Raw genomic sequence first — 13,515 nt, 5'->3', positions numbered from 1 at the left:
ATTCTTTATGCCAGAGCAGCCTTTCGTTAAGATCAAGTCACGTAATAATCTGCTTTTTAATCTGCCTGCCTCTGGCTGTTTCCTTGAAAGTTCATCCATTACTTCTGCTACAAATTGGGCAGTAGTAGATGCAGATTAAAACCAATGAAAGGTACACTCCCATGCCTCCAAAGTTTGTGATCTAAAAATAAATTAAACTGTGGACCCCTCAGCCCTCATGTACCTAATTTATGCCGTTATGTGGGTGCAGATCAGGCCGGAGCCATAGATTTGGTTAGCGTTGCTGGTTTTCCTGTTAAAATTCCATATGTCCAATCACAGCTGGCCAGCTAGAGGTGTGAATATTGTGTAAGTTTGATGAGCAGTTTTCTTATCACTGGTGGAAAAATTGCAAGGTGCATGTCAAAGGTTTCCTCTGACATCTCCCATGACAGCCCTTGCCAGGAGTGGCTGCCTGGGGCGCTAAAAATTCCTAAAAATTCCTCAGCGCGGAAGAGTATTTGAATCGTGATGTTGGGCACAGGGCAGAGGCAGGGGAGGCTGTGACGTCTGCGTGTCCATCCATTCCTGCTCCAGGTGGCAGGACAGTGGGGTCACGTTGCCGTCGTGACATAGTGCAAGACCAGCTCCGGTTTATCTGTAAAGTATCCTGTACCCATTTTTTGAAAAAATTTGAGTTAACCATTGACTCAAACATAGAATTTCCGAAGTGAAAGAAGTCTTTGGAATTATCTGATTTAATGCTCTCATTTTACAACAGGAGGACACTGAGGCCCCGTTTGCAGAAACCTGCCAAACCAGCCAGTGACGGGGTCTGGCTGAGGTGTTTGGCACCTCACCTGGCGCCCTTTCCACCATTCCACACTGCCTCGGGCAGGTCAGTCGGTTCACAAATTCCTAAATGATGTCTCATGTTTATTCATCTCTCTTAGCCAATTTCAGACTTGAAAGTAGAGAATATTTCTCTTATCTCTTTTACATTCCTCCAGAATCTCTCATATTTATATAGAGTAATTGAGTAATCACTTATTCTTTTAAAAGCTGTTTGTCCATGAAACCTGTAATAGGATACCTTTTTCCAATCTGTCAGATTGGGAAAAAGTCTAAAAGTAGGATAACATTTTGTGTTGGCAAGAGATGAAGAAGCACTCTCCTGCGTTGCTGATAGGACCATGGTGGCATAATTTCTGTGGAAGGCAGGTTAGCAGTGTTGGTCAAAATGAAAAGTGGAACCCAGAGGTTCCACTTCCGGAAATTTATCTCTCAGAGGTTATCCATTGGAACATTGTTTAAAATACCAAAAGATTGGAAACAATCTAAGTGTCCATCAAAAGGGGACTCGTCAAATAAATTATCACACATTCATAAAATGGGATAACATGCATTCAAGGGGGAGAGGCAGAATTGGGGCTGATCTAGGCTGGGACTCACAGATGAGCAAAAGGGAGCAGACAGGACAGATGGTTGCAAACCTGGAGAGCAGATGGCTGCTCATCAGAGAGTTCCACACCCCACGTGGTGTGTCAGTGGACTTCTCACATCCCGATACTGAGCCTGGCAGGGAGTGTGAACCACAGTAAAGAGGAACAGCCTGGGAATCAGGCAACTTACACTTCACTTCATCTCCACTGGTGCCTCAGTGACTGAGGGCCTATGATACAGCTTCTCTGTGCCTCAGTTTCTTCACCTGTGCATGGTAACACGCACGTGGCATTATTGAAGCACTGTATGTTTTGTCCCAGGCACGTAACCAGTGCTCAGTAAAGAGTCATTTTTCTGATGGTTCTGCAGGTCTCCCCTTTCATTTCTGATTTTAGTAATTTGAGTCTTCTTTCATTTTTTGCTAGTCATTCAAGCTAAAGGTTTGTTTATTTTGTTGATCTTTTCAAAGAACCAACTTTTTGTTTCATTGATTTTCTGTTTTGTTTTTCTATTCTCTATTTCATTTTTTTTCTGCTGTAATCTTTACTATTTCCCTCTGCTTGCTTGGGTTTAGTTTGCTCTTTTTCTAGTTTTTTAAGGTGGATGCTTAGATTACTGATTTGAGATTTTTTTTTTTAATGTAGGCATTTAAGGGTTTATGGCTATAAATTTCTCTCTGAGCACCACTTTCACTGCATCCCATACAGTTTGGTATGTTTTGTTTTCATTTACATTTGTCTCAAAGTATTTTCTGATTTCCCTTGTGATTTCTTCTTGATACATTGGTAATTTAGGAGTGAGTGTGTTGTTTAATTTCTGCGTATTTGTGAATTCCCCAAATTTCCTTCTGTTACTGATTTCTAATTTCATTCCATTGTGATCAGAGAGAATAATCTGTATAATTTGTCTTTTTAATTTATTGTGAATTGTTTTTTGGCCTAACATATTCTATCCTGGAGCATGTTCAATGAGTACTTGAGATGAATAGATATTGTGCTCTTCTTGGGTGGAGTGTTCTGTAGATGTTTAATAGGTCTACTTAGTTTTACACCGTTGTGCCAAACTTCTGTTTACTTGATGATCTCTTGTCTAGTTGATAAAAAGCTTACAGTTTATATTTCAGTTTTTCTCATATGTCTCAATAATGTCATTTTGAGCTTTTTCTCTTGCCTCGTTAGAATACATCCAGAACCATGCGTTGCATTTAATTATCATTATCTTTTTAGTAGCTCTTTCTGTTTTTCTTTTTTACTGTGGAGACATATATACAACATGAACTTAACCATCTGAACCACTCCCAAACATACCATTCAATGGAATTATCATTGCAGAACGCTTACTGCCTTCCGTTACCAAAATGCCAGTCTACCCAAACAGAAACCATACGCCTATTATGCATTAACTCCACATTCCCCCTGAGCCCCACCCCTGGCAACCTGTGTTCTAGTTCCTTGAACTTGCATGAGCTTGCACATTCTCCGATATTTTCTTTGTCGTTACCCTGGGAATTAAATTTAACACCCTAAATCTATAACCCTCTCATTTGCTTAGATACAAACTTAACTTCAATAGTATTCCCAAACTATGTTCCTATACCCGTCTCCCAACCTTTATGTAGTTCTTGTCGCAAAACGTGTTTATACGTTATGAGTCCCAAAGCACTGATTTATTCCATTTTATATATTTGCCTTTTAGATCCTGTAGGAAGTAAAAGCTGAAGTTACAAACCAAAAATAGAATAGTACTGGCATTTACCCTTGCCATTACCCTCACTGGGGATTGTTATTTCTTCACGTAGCTTCGATCTATTGCCCATTAACCTTTCAGCCTGCAGGACTCTCTTTAGCATCTCCTGTAGGGCTGGCTTAGAGGTGACAAACTTTCTTAGCTTTTTGTTTATCTAAGAATGTCTTAATCTCTCCCTCATTTTGAAATTGGTTGGCATTTTTTGCTTTTAGCTCTTTAAATGTGTCATCCCACTGCCTTCTTGCCTCCATGGTTTCTGATAAGAAATCAGGACCCAATCTTATTGAGTCTCCCTTATATGTGACACATAGCTCCTCTCTTGTGGCTTTCAGAATTCTCTTCTTATCTTTAGCATATGACAGTTTATAATATGCCATGGTATGAGTCTGTTTGGGTTAATCCTGTTTGGAGTTCATTGAGCATCTTCGATGATTTTGTCTTTTGTTAAATTTGGGAAGTTTTCAATCATTATTTCTTTGAATATTTTCTCTGGCCCTTTTCTCTCTTTCTTTCCTTCTGGTACTCCTACAACGCATATATTGGTACACTTGATGGTGTCCCACAGGTCCATCAGGCTCTTCATTTTTCTTCATTCTGTATTATTAAGATGCTACTTCTACCCAAAGTGATTTGAATACTCTTCCTAGACCTTTACCCTTTTCTTCCCCTTCTGGAACACCAATGAGTCTTATATTAGGACGTTTTATGTTATCTATCATATCCCTGAGGTCCGTTTCGATTTTTTCAATTTTTTTCCCCATTCTTTCTTTTATGCTTTCATTTTCCATTCTGTCATCTTCCAGGTCACTGATTCGTTGTTCAGCTTCCTCTAGTCTTGTACTATGAGTGTCCAGAATCTTTTTAATTTGGTCAACAGTTTCTTTAATTTCCATAAGATCATCCATTTTTTTATTTAGTCTTGCAATGTCTTCTTTATGCTCTTCTAAGGTCTTCTTGATATCCTTTGTATTCTGTACTATGGTCTCATTGTTCATCTTTAGTTCTTTGAGTAGCTGCTCCAGGTGCTGTGTCTCTTCTGGTCTTTTGATTTGGGTGTTTGGGCTTGGGTTATCCATATCGTCTGGTTTTTTCATATGCTTTATAATTTTCTGTTGTTTTTGGCCTCTTGGCATTTGCTGAACTTGATAGGGTTCTTTTAGGATGTGTAGACCAATTGAAGTCCTTATCTCTAATTTATCAGATCTACAGCTTCGTGGAGTACACTTTCTCTAACTAACCAGCAGGTGGCGTCCACGAGCCACCTGTTCTCCACAAGCCAGTTCTCCCCTGCTCTGCTTTTGTGGTGAGTGGGGTAGTGAGTCTTGTGGGGTCCAATTGGTGTACCAAGCTTGCGTGTGTAGTTGGTGTTGCCCGCCCTGTATATGGGGCGTGTTTCTGGGCAGTCAGGGAGGGGGGGTGGCTCTAACAATCAAATCTCCCTGGTGATCCTAGAGTTTTAAAGCTGCTGCAATAGTCTAATCCTTCAGTTCAGTCCTGCCACAGTTTGTCTCTGCCACTGACCCACAAGTCCTTGGTATTGGCGTATGGCTCCTGAGACTTGCAAGTGGGCCCCTCTTCCAGGCCGTGCACCCCAGGTCCTCTGTTGAGGGATGACTGTGCTATGTCACAGGTGAGTGCCGTCCCCCCAGGGCAGTTCTGGGCTGCTGGGCTGTGTAGGGAGGCTCCCAGTCTGCTCAAATGATGGCTGAATGGGGCTTTGTTAATTCACACTGCTCCACCTTCCTAACTCTGGGACAATCAGCTGAGGTTGCAGGGAAGGCTAATGTCCACGCCCAGTTTTGTGGTGTGTGCCTGTTATTTGAAGCACTTCCGTCACACTGGATTGTCTGGGGCAGCTCTGGGCTATGGGGCTGGCGATGGGCAGGAGTGTTTCCTGTCCACCAGGATGATGGCTGTGAGCAGACACCCCCCTTTTCTTGGGAAGTTGTGGTGTTTAGTGAAATTTCTCAGCCACTGGATTATTGCCTTTTGTCTCAGAGCTCTCTTAGTTCTGCTCTTGTCTTGACCTGCCCAAATTGCAAGTCTTTGAGGCTTTCTGTATTGGGCTTCTTAGAGTAATTGTTTTACAAAAAGAAAAAAGGATTAAAAAAAAAAAAAAAAGTGCCCTCCTCACAGATCTAATGGGTTATTGAAATGCTAAGAGACAAAGCAATTAGGGCCATTAAGGAAAGGTCCACAGGGCAGAGAGATCAGCTTTTCTTCGGGATTTGCATATGAGCCTCAGGGCCTGAGCTCTGCCCTTCCCCTTTCTATGTTCACCAGAACTCCAAAAATCCTCCGCTTTTATTTTGGAGTTTTTCATGCTGTTTTTTTTCTATATCTGTCTCCTCTCTGCTGGGCTGGCTGCTCTCAGATTCTCTGGTGTCTGGTCTCAGTCTATTTATGGTTGGAGTTTGGATCAGTAGAATGAGTTTCCGATAAGGGCTGCCACTGCAGTTCTCCCTTCTCCTTCCCGGAGCTGACAGCTCTCCTCCCACGGGACTGAGCCTGGCAGGGAGGGGCGCGGGTCCCCTGGCCACAAAAACTTACAGATTTCGCTAATCTCAGCAGTTCGACGTTTTCATGAGTGTTGTATGAAGTATGCCCAAAGTCAGATTGCTCTGTGGTGTCCAGTCCACGCAGTTCCTGGCTTTCTACCTACTTTCCTGGAGGAGTAACTAAAACATACAGCTCACCAGTCCGCCATCTTGCCCCACCCCCCCAAAGTGATTTATAGATTTAACATAATCCCAATCAAAATTCCAACAATCTTCTTTGCAGAAATGGAAAGTCAATCTTCAAATTTATATGAAAGGGTAAGGGGCTCTATCTTGAAAAAGAAGAACAAAGCTGGAGGACTCACACTTCCTGACTTTAGAGCATATTACAAAGCTACAGTGCTCAAAACAGCATGGTACTGGTACAATGACAGACATAGACCAATGGACTCAAATTGAGAGTTCAGAAATCAATCTTCATATTTATGGCCAGCTGATTTTTGACAAGGGGGAAAAGGGAATAGTCTCTTCAACAAGTGGTACTGGAAAAATTGGATCTCTATTTGCAAAAGAAAGGGGGCACCCTTACCCTATACCTTCTAAAACATCAACTAAAAATGGATCAAAAACCTAAATATAAGAGACAGAACTATCAAACTCCTAGAAGAAAACATAGGGAAGCATCTTTAGCAACTTGTGTTAGGCAGTGGTTTCTCAGGCTTTACACCCAGAGCACAAGCAACAAAGGAAAAAATAGGGACCTGTTTTTTAAATGGGACCTCATCAAAATTGAAAACTTTTGTTCATCAAAGGACTTTATCATGAAAGTTAAATGACAATCTACACAATGGGAGAAAATATTTGGAAACCACATATCTGATAAAGGTTTAATATCCAAAAATATAAAGAAATCCTTTAACTTAACAAAAAGACAAACAACCCAATAAAAAAAAATGGGCAAAAACTTGAATAGACATTTCTCCAAAGAAGATATACACATGGCCAAAAGGTACATGAAAAGATGTTCAACATCATTAGCCTTCAGGGACATGCACATCAAAACTGCAGTGAGATACAATTTCACACCCACTAGATGGGCTACTATTAAAAAACAAAGTTACAAGTGTTGGAGAGGATGTGCAAAAACAGGAACACTCATTCAATGATGGTAGGAATGTAAAATGATGAAGCTGCTGTGGAAGACAGTTTGGCAGTTCCTCAGGATTACCATATGTGCTGGTTTGTTTATATTATGCCCCCCAGAAAAAGCCATATTCTTTAATGCAGTCTTGTGGGGGCAGATGTATTAGTGTTGATTAGGTTGGAATCTTTGGATTAGGCTGTTTCCATGGAGGTGTGACTCACCTAACTGAGTGCCAACTTTGATTAGGGTGTGACCTCTTGATTGAATGTTTCCATGGAAATGTGGCCCCACCCATTCAGAATGGGTCTTGATTAGTTTACTTGGAGTTCTGTAAAAAGAGCTCACAAACAGAGGGACCTTAGGGCAACCGAGAGTGACGTTTTGAAGAGGAGCTGCAGCTAAGAGAGGACAAAATGCCCCAAGAACAACATTTTGGAAAACACCATTTTGAAACACAACCTGGGAGCAAGCAGATGCCGGCCATGTGCCTTCTGAGCCAACAGAAGCTTTCCGGACGCCAATGGCCATCCTTCAGTGAAGGTACCCTATGTTGATACCTTACCCTTGGACACTTTATGGCCTTAAGCCTGCAGCTTTGTAACCAGATAAACCCCCTTTATAAAAGCCAATCCATTTCTAGTGTTTTGCAAACGGCAGCATTAGCAAACAGGAACACCATGTGACCCAGCAGTCCTACTTCTGGGCATGTACCTAAAAGAATTGAAAGCAGGGACTCAAACAGATATGTGCGCACTGATGTCCACAGCAGCATTATTCATTATTCACAATTGCCAAAAGGTGGAAGCAACCCAGATATCCATTATCTGATGCATGGATAAACAAATGTGTTATAGACATACAACGAAATATTATTCAGCCATACAAAGGAATGGAATTCTGATACATGTAACAACATGGATGAACCTTGAAGACATCATGTTGAGTGAATTAAGCCAGACACAAAAGGACAAATATTGTATGATCTCATTGTGTGAAATAATTAGAATAAGCAAATTCATAGAGTCAGAATCTAGAATATAGATTACCAAGGGACAGGTTGAGGATAGGGACTAGGGAGTTAAGGTTTAAAATTTATAAAGGTTCTATTTGGAACAATGGGAATGTTTTGGTAATGGATGGTGGTGATGGTAGCACAGCATTGTGAGCATAATTAACAACACTAAAATATCTAAATGCAGTTAAAAAGGGAAATATTATGTTGTATGTATGTTTCTAGAATAAATTTTTTTAAAAACAAATCCATGGAACTGCACAACACAATGAATCCTGATTAAGCCATGGACTGTAGTTAAAGTACAATTATAAAAATATGCTTTCATCAGTTTTAAGAAACGTACCACACTAATGCAGGGTGTTAATAATAAAGTGGAATATGGGAATCCTATATTTTATGCATGACTCTGTAAACCCACAACTTCTCTAATAAAAAAAGGATTTTAAAGAAAAGCTAATGAGACATTGCTGTGGGGTGTGAAAATTCCCTTGAACTGGTAATTGGAGAGATGGAGAGTGTCGGGTGATACATACAGGTAAACACACCCTTTCGTAGCAGCTCAGAGAGAGTCCGGGGTCAGCCAGGGCTTTGCAGCCCAAGAGGCAGCTCACACTGACCTCAGGCAGAGGGAATTCACGGACTTGGGCAGCTGAAGGGCTGTACTGGAAACGTTTCATTAGCTCTCAGGGTTTCATTTTAGCTTCTTACACATCTTCTCTACTCTCTAACCTTTTTTTGCAAAACCGTTTGTTTTGCTGTGATCATATACTACAGGAAGTTGCAAAGATGGTGCATGGATTCACGTTTATCCTCACCCAGCATCCCTCAATGGTGACATCTTGTGTGGTTGTACCCCAAAATCAAAACCAGGAAATCGACATTGGTGCAATCCTGTTTGCTAGACTGTAGACCTTGTCAGTTTGCTCCATGTTGTACATGCATCCTTTGCGTGTGCATGTGTACATGTGTTTCATTCAGTGCAGCGAGACACAGAACTGCTGCATCACTGGAAAAGAACTGCCTAATTTTGCAACTTTATATTTGTACCCTTTGCCCTTCTCACCGGTAACATTTTTTTTTTTTTGCAACAGCTTTATCAGGATATAATTCATGTACTGTACAGTTTACCATTTTACGTTTAGAGTTCACGGAGTTGTTCAGCCATCACTACAGTCAGTCTTAGAATGTTTTCCTCACCACAAAAGAAACCCCACACCCATTAGCAGTTACTCTTCCTTTCTTCCCTGTCCCTCCAGCCTGGTCAACCACCAATCTGCTTTCTATCTGTATGGATTTGCCTGTTCTGGACATTACTTTGTGATCAGTTCCTTTCACTTAACACGATGTTCTCAAGGTTCATCCACGTTCACCATGTATTGGTGCTTCATTTCTTTTTGTTGTCAAATAATATTCCATTTTATGGGTATAACTGCAGTTTATCCATTCAGTTAAAGGACATTTGGGGTTTTCCCCTTTAGGGACTAAAATTAATAATGTTGTTATGAACATTCATGTACAAGTTTTTGTGTGGACACAAGTTTTCATTTCTATCATCTATATTCTTTGGAGTGCAATTGCTGGGTCATGTGATAACCCTCTTTTTTTTTAATGCAATTTTATTGAGATATATTCACACACCATATAATCCGTCCAAAGTATACAATCAGTGGTTTACAGTATCATCATAAATTTTGCATTCATTGCCATAATAAATTTTAGAACATTGTCATTATCCAAAATAAAGAAAAAATAAAAATAAACAAGAACACCCAGAACATCCCATCCCCTTTAATCCCCCCTTTTATTTATACACTTTTTTGTCTTTATTTTATTTAGTTATACAGTCATCATCAAGAATTAAGTCTACTGGGTTACAGTTCAACAGATTCAGGTGTTTTCTTCTAGCTATTCTGATACACTAGAAACTGAAAAGGAATATCTATATAATTCATGAGAATAACCTCCAGAATGACCTCTCAACTCCATCTGAAATCTCCCAGCCACTGAAACTATTTTCTTTCATTTCTCTTTTTCTTTTTGGTCAAGAAGGCTTTCTCAGTCCCATGATGCCAGGTCTAGGCTCATCCCTGAGAGTCATGTCCCATGTTGCCAAGGAGATTTACACCCCTGGGAGTCAGGTCCCACGTAGTGGGGAGGGCAGTGAGTTTACCTGCTGAATTGGCTTAGAGATACACAGCCTCTCTCTTATGTAGATATATTTGATTGCATATAGGGCCACATGGATAATCTTAGACAAGCGCTTCCCCTCAAGACTATTAACTCGCTCAGATCTGTGCCATATGAGATAATATTCACAGTTTGAGGGGTTAGGAGGTAAATATATCTTTAGGGAACACTTTTTCTGCCTACCACAGACATCCTTCCATTTATTTAGGTCTTCTCTAATTTCTTTCAATAATGTTTGTTTACAGACTTTAGGTTTTGTTCTTCTTTTGTTAAACTTGTACCTAAGTATTTTATTCTTATGATGTTATTGTAAGTGGAATTTTCCTAATTTCATTTTCAGATTGCTCACTGTTAGTATATAGAAACATTCTTGTTTGTATATTGATATGTATATGTTTGCTACTGGTCTTTGATCTTGCAACCCTGCTGAAGTTGTTTATTAGTTCTAATAGTTTTTTAGCAGATTCCTTGGGATTTTTCTACATGCAAGGTCATGTCATGTACAAATAGAGGGAATCAGGTTGCCAGTTCTTTTTTTTTTTTTTTGGCCTATATTCATAAGAGATACTGGTATGTAGTTTTCTTTTCTTGTGATGTTGCCCTGTCTGGGACTTCTGGTAGAATGTTGAATAGATGAGAGTGGGCATTCTTGCCTTGTTCCTGATCTTAGGGGGTTCTTTCACCATTTAATAAGATGTTAACTGTAGTTTGAGGAAGGTTCCTTCTATTCCTCGTTTGTTGAGTGTTGCTGTTGTCGTTTTTATCACGAATGGGTGCTGAATTTTGTTAAATGCTTTTTCTGTGCCTGTTGAGCTGACCGTGTGATTTTTGTCCTTTATTTTATTGATACAGTATATTACATTAACTTATTTTCAGATGTTAAACTAACCTTGCATTTGTGGGATAAATACCCCTTGATCAGGATATATAATTCTTTTTATATATTGCTATTCAGTTTCCTATTATTTTGTTGAGGGTTTTTATGTCTATATTCATAAGAGATACTGTTTTGTAGTTTTCTTTTCTTGTAATGTCTTTGTCTGGATTTGGTCTCAGGCCTCATAGAATGAGTTGGGAAGTGTCCCCTTGCCTTCAAGTTTTTGGAAGAGTTTTTGAAGAATTGGTATTAAATTTTCTTTAAATGTTTGGTAGAATTCACCAGGGAAGCTTTCTGTCGCTCCTTATCTTTAAGAGTATATTTTGATAGAGCAAGCCTCTCACAAAGTGAGAGGTAATTCCATAAATACAATAGCTTTTAAAATGATCATATGCAATTTGTTGAATCTTGCTAAAGACTGGAAAAGCAGCAATCACATTTTAAAAAAATTTTAAGTAAAGATTTAAGTATATGAATTCCTTTAAAAAATACTACATTCCCCATAAATGGGGGTCAATGTTCAGGTTATAATACTGTGAATTCTTGGCATACACTTATATTATAGAAATACGGAGAGAGAGAATGTCATTAGTTGTTTTGACCAGCAAAGAAAAATTCATGTTGGCTCTTTAAAATACTTAATAATCTCCTTCTCCCTCAGAATAAGGACATCCTCTTATTTAAGTACAGTAACATCTCCCCTGGGGAAATTAACATGATTTGGTAACATCATCCAGTATAAAGTCTATATTTAAGTGTCTCTAGCTGTCCCAAAATTCAAAATTCCCTTCATAGCTGTCCCCCCTCCACCTTTAATTCAGGATGCAAACAAATTTCACACTCTGCATTTGGTGGTTGTGTTTCTTTAACTTCTGTGACTATAAAACCCCACCCCCACCTTTTTCATGATACTGACCTTTTTGCATAGTCCAGGCCAGTTGTCTTGTGGAATTTCTTCACTTGGGAGTTGTGTGATGTTTCTTCATGATCAGATTCAAGTTAAACATTTTTGGCAAGTACACTACGTAGGTGATGTTGTGTACTTCTTATTACACAGCCAAAAAATGTCAGGTGTCCCACTATTGGCGACACCAGGTGTGATCATTTGGACAGGGTAGTGATGCTGGTTCTTTCCATGGTAAGCGTATGGTTTCCGTTTGTGGTTAGAGGGTATCTGTGGGGTGATACACTGAATCTATATGAATATCCTGTTCCCCGACAGCCTTTTCCCTAAAGTTTTAAATCATAAATTGATGATCCTTGCCCTGTCAGTTCTTATACTGAAGGTTGCCAAAAATGTACCTTTCAATTCTGTCATTTCTTCTGCATTGTTAGTTGGCACTTTCTAATAAAAAAGAGAAATTGTTGCCTTCTTTACAATACAGTTTTCCAGCTGAATTTAAGTTAAATGTTGATACTGATGCTGAGAGTAAATTTTCTGTTTCTGTATGTGTATAGACATATAGATAGATAGATAGATAGATAGATAGATAGATAGATGGATAGATAAACAGTGAATCCTATTGTAAATGATGGTCTATAGTTAATAGTACAATTGTAAAAAATATTCTTTTGTGAATTATAACAAATGTACCACACTAATGCAAGGGGTTAATAATAGGGTGGTATATAGGGACTCTGTATTTTATGCATGAGTTTTCTCTACAACTTCTCTAATAAAAAAAAAAAGATATGTAGAGAGGGAGTTCACTTTATATATATAAAATCATGTGTGGACAACCTTGTGCACCTGTAACTGAATATTTGTGTAGCTATTTCATAACCACATGTGTAGACATAAATTTTGGGTCTATAGCTATAGTCTAGAACAAATATAAGTCATATATTGATGTGTATTGTCAGCGTACAAGATGACCTGTATATGCTGATTTATCTAGAAATCTCTGCGTGTCCACCTTGCATATTACATGGCTATATGTCTGTAGGTGGTCCCAGAATCTTAGTGATCAAAGATGAATATTCAGACCCGGACGCAGCTGCCTGCAGAACCATGGTGGTGCCATTTATTCACTCCTCACCATGTGCCAGGCCCGGGTCTACGTTCTTGATGTGTTCAAATGATTAATGTCAACACACTCACAACATCCTTATGCGGTTGTACAGATGACGAAACTGAGGCACAGAGAGGTTACGTTGTTCGCCTAGGTTCATAGAGCTGGAAAGTGGCAGAGCCCGTATTGAAACCCGTAGACTGGCTCAGAGTCTGCCATTGGAAAAGTAGGTTTTCTAGGACAGTTTTTAACTTCAATACCTGTCTTCGTTTGCCAGGGCTACTGTAACAAAACACCACAGGCTGGTTGGCTTCAACCACAGGAATTTATTGTGTCAGTGGTTTTCGAGACAAAAAGTCGAAAATCAGGGTGTCAGCAGGGCCATGCTTCTTCTGAAGGCTGGAATGTCCCAGAGGTGGCTTTCGGGCAGTCCATAACTCAGGCTCTGCCTCGTCACACGGCCGTCTGTCTCCTTTGGTCTCCAGTACTCGTGTGCCAAAAATTCCTCTGCTTTTAAGGCATCCAGTCATGTGGGATGATGGCCCACCCTGATTCAGTTTTGCCTCCCTTAACTAATATCATCTCCAAAAAACCCATATTTACAAAGGGGTTCA

General features: G+C 39.7%; 1 protein-coding gene across 7 annotated transcripts in view; it reads left to right on the top strand.

Moving 5' to 3' along the window:
• Positions 1-13,515, top strand: part of NINL (ninein like) — a 190,609-nt gene that overhangs the window by 62,714 nt on the left and 114,380 nt on the right. For 2 of the 7 annotated variants that reach the window (XM_037811299.1, XM_037811298.1), the window contains exon 2: positions 761-877. The exons of the other annotated variants lie outside the window; for them this stretch is intronic. The gene's annotated coding sequence lies outside the window, so the exon portion shown is untranslated. The remainder of the gene's footprint in view (positions 1-760; positions 878-13,515) is intronic. 7 annotated transcript variants of the gene reach the window in all.

This window comes from Choloepus didactylus, chromosome 19 (genome assembly GCF_015220235.1).
Source record: "Choloepus didactylus isolate mChoDid1 chromosome 19, mChoDid1.pri, whole genome shotgun sequence".
Taxonomy (NCBI): domain Eukaryota; kingdom Metazoa; phylum Chordata; class Mammalia; order Pilosa; family Megalonychidae; genus Choloepus; species Choloepus didactylus.
Note: the sequence above shows the minus strand (reverse complement) of the source record. Positions and strands in the feature narration are given on the sequence as shown.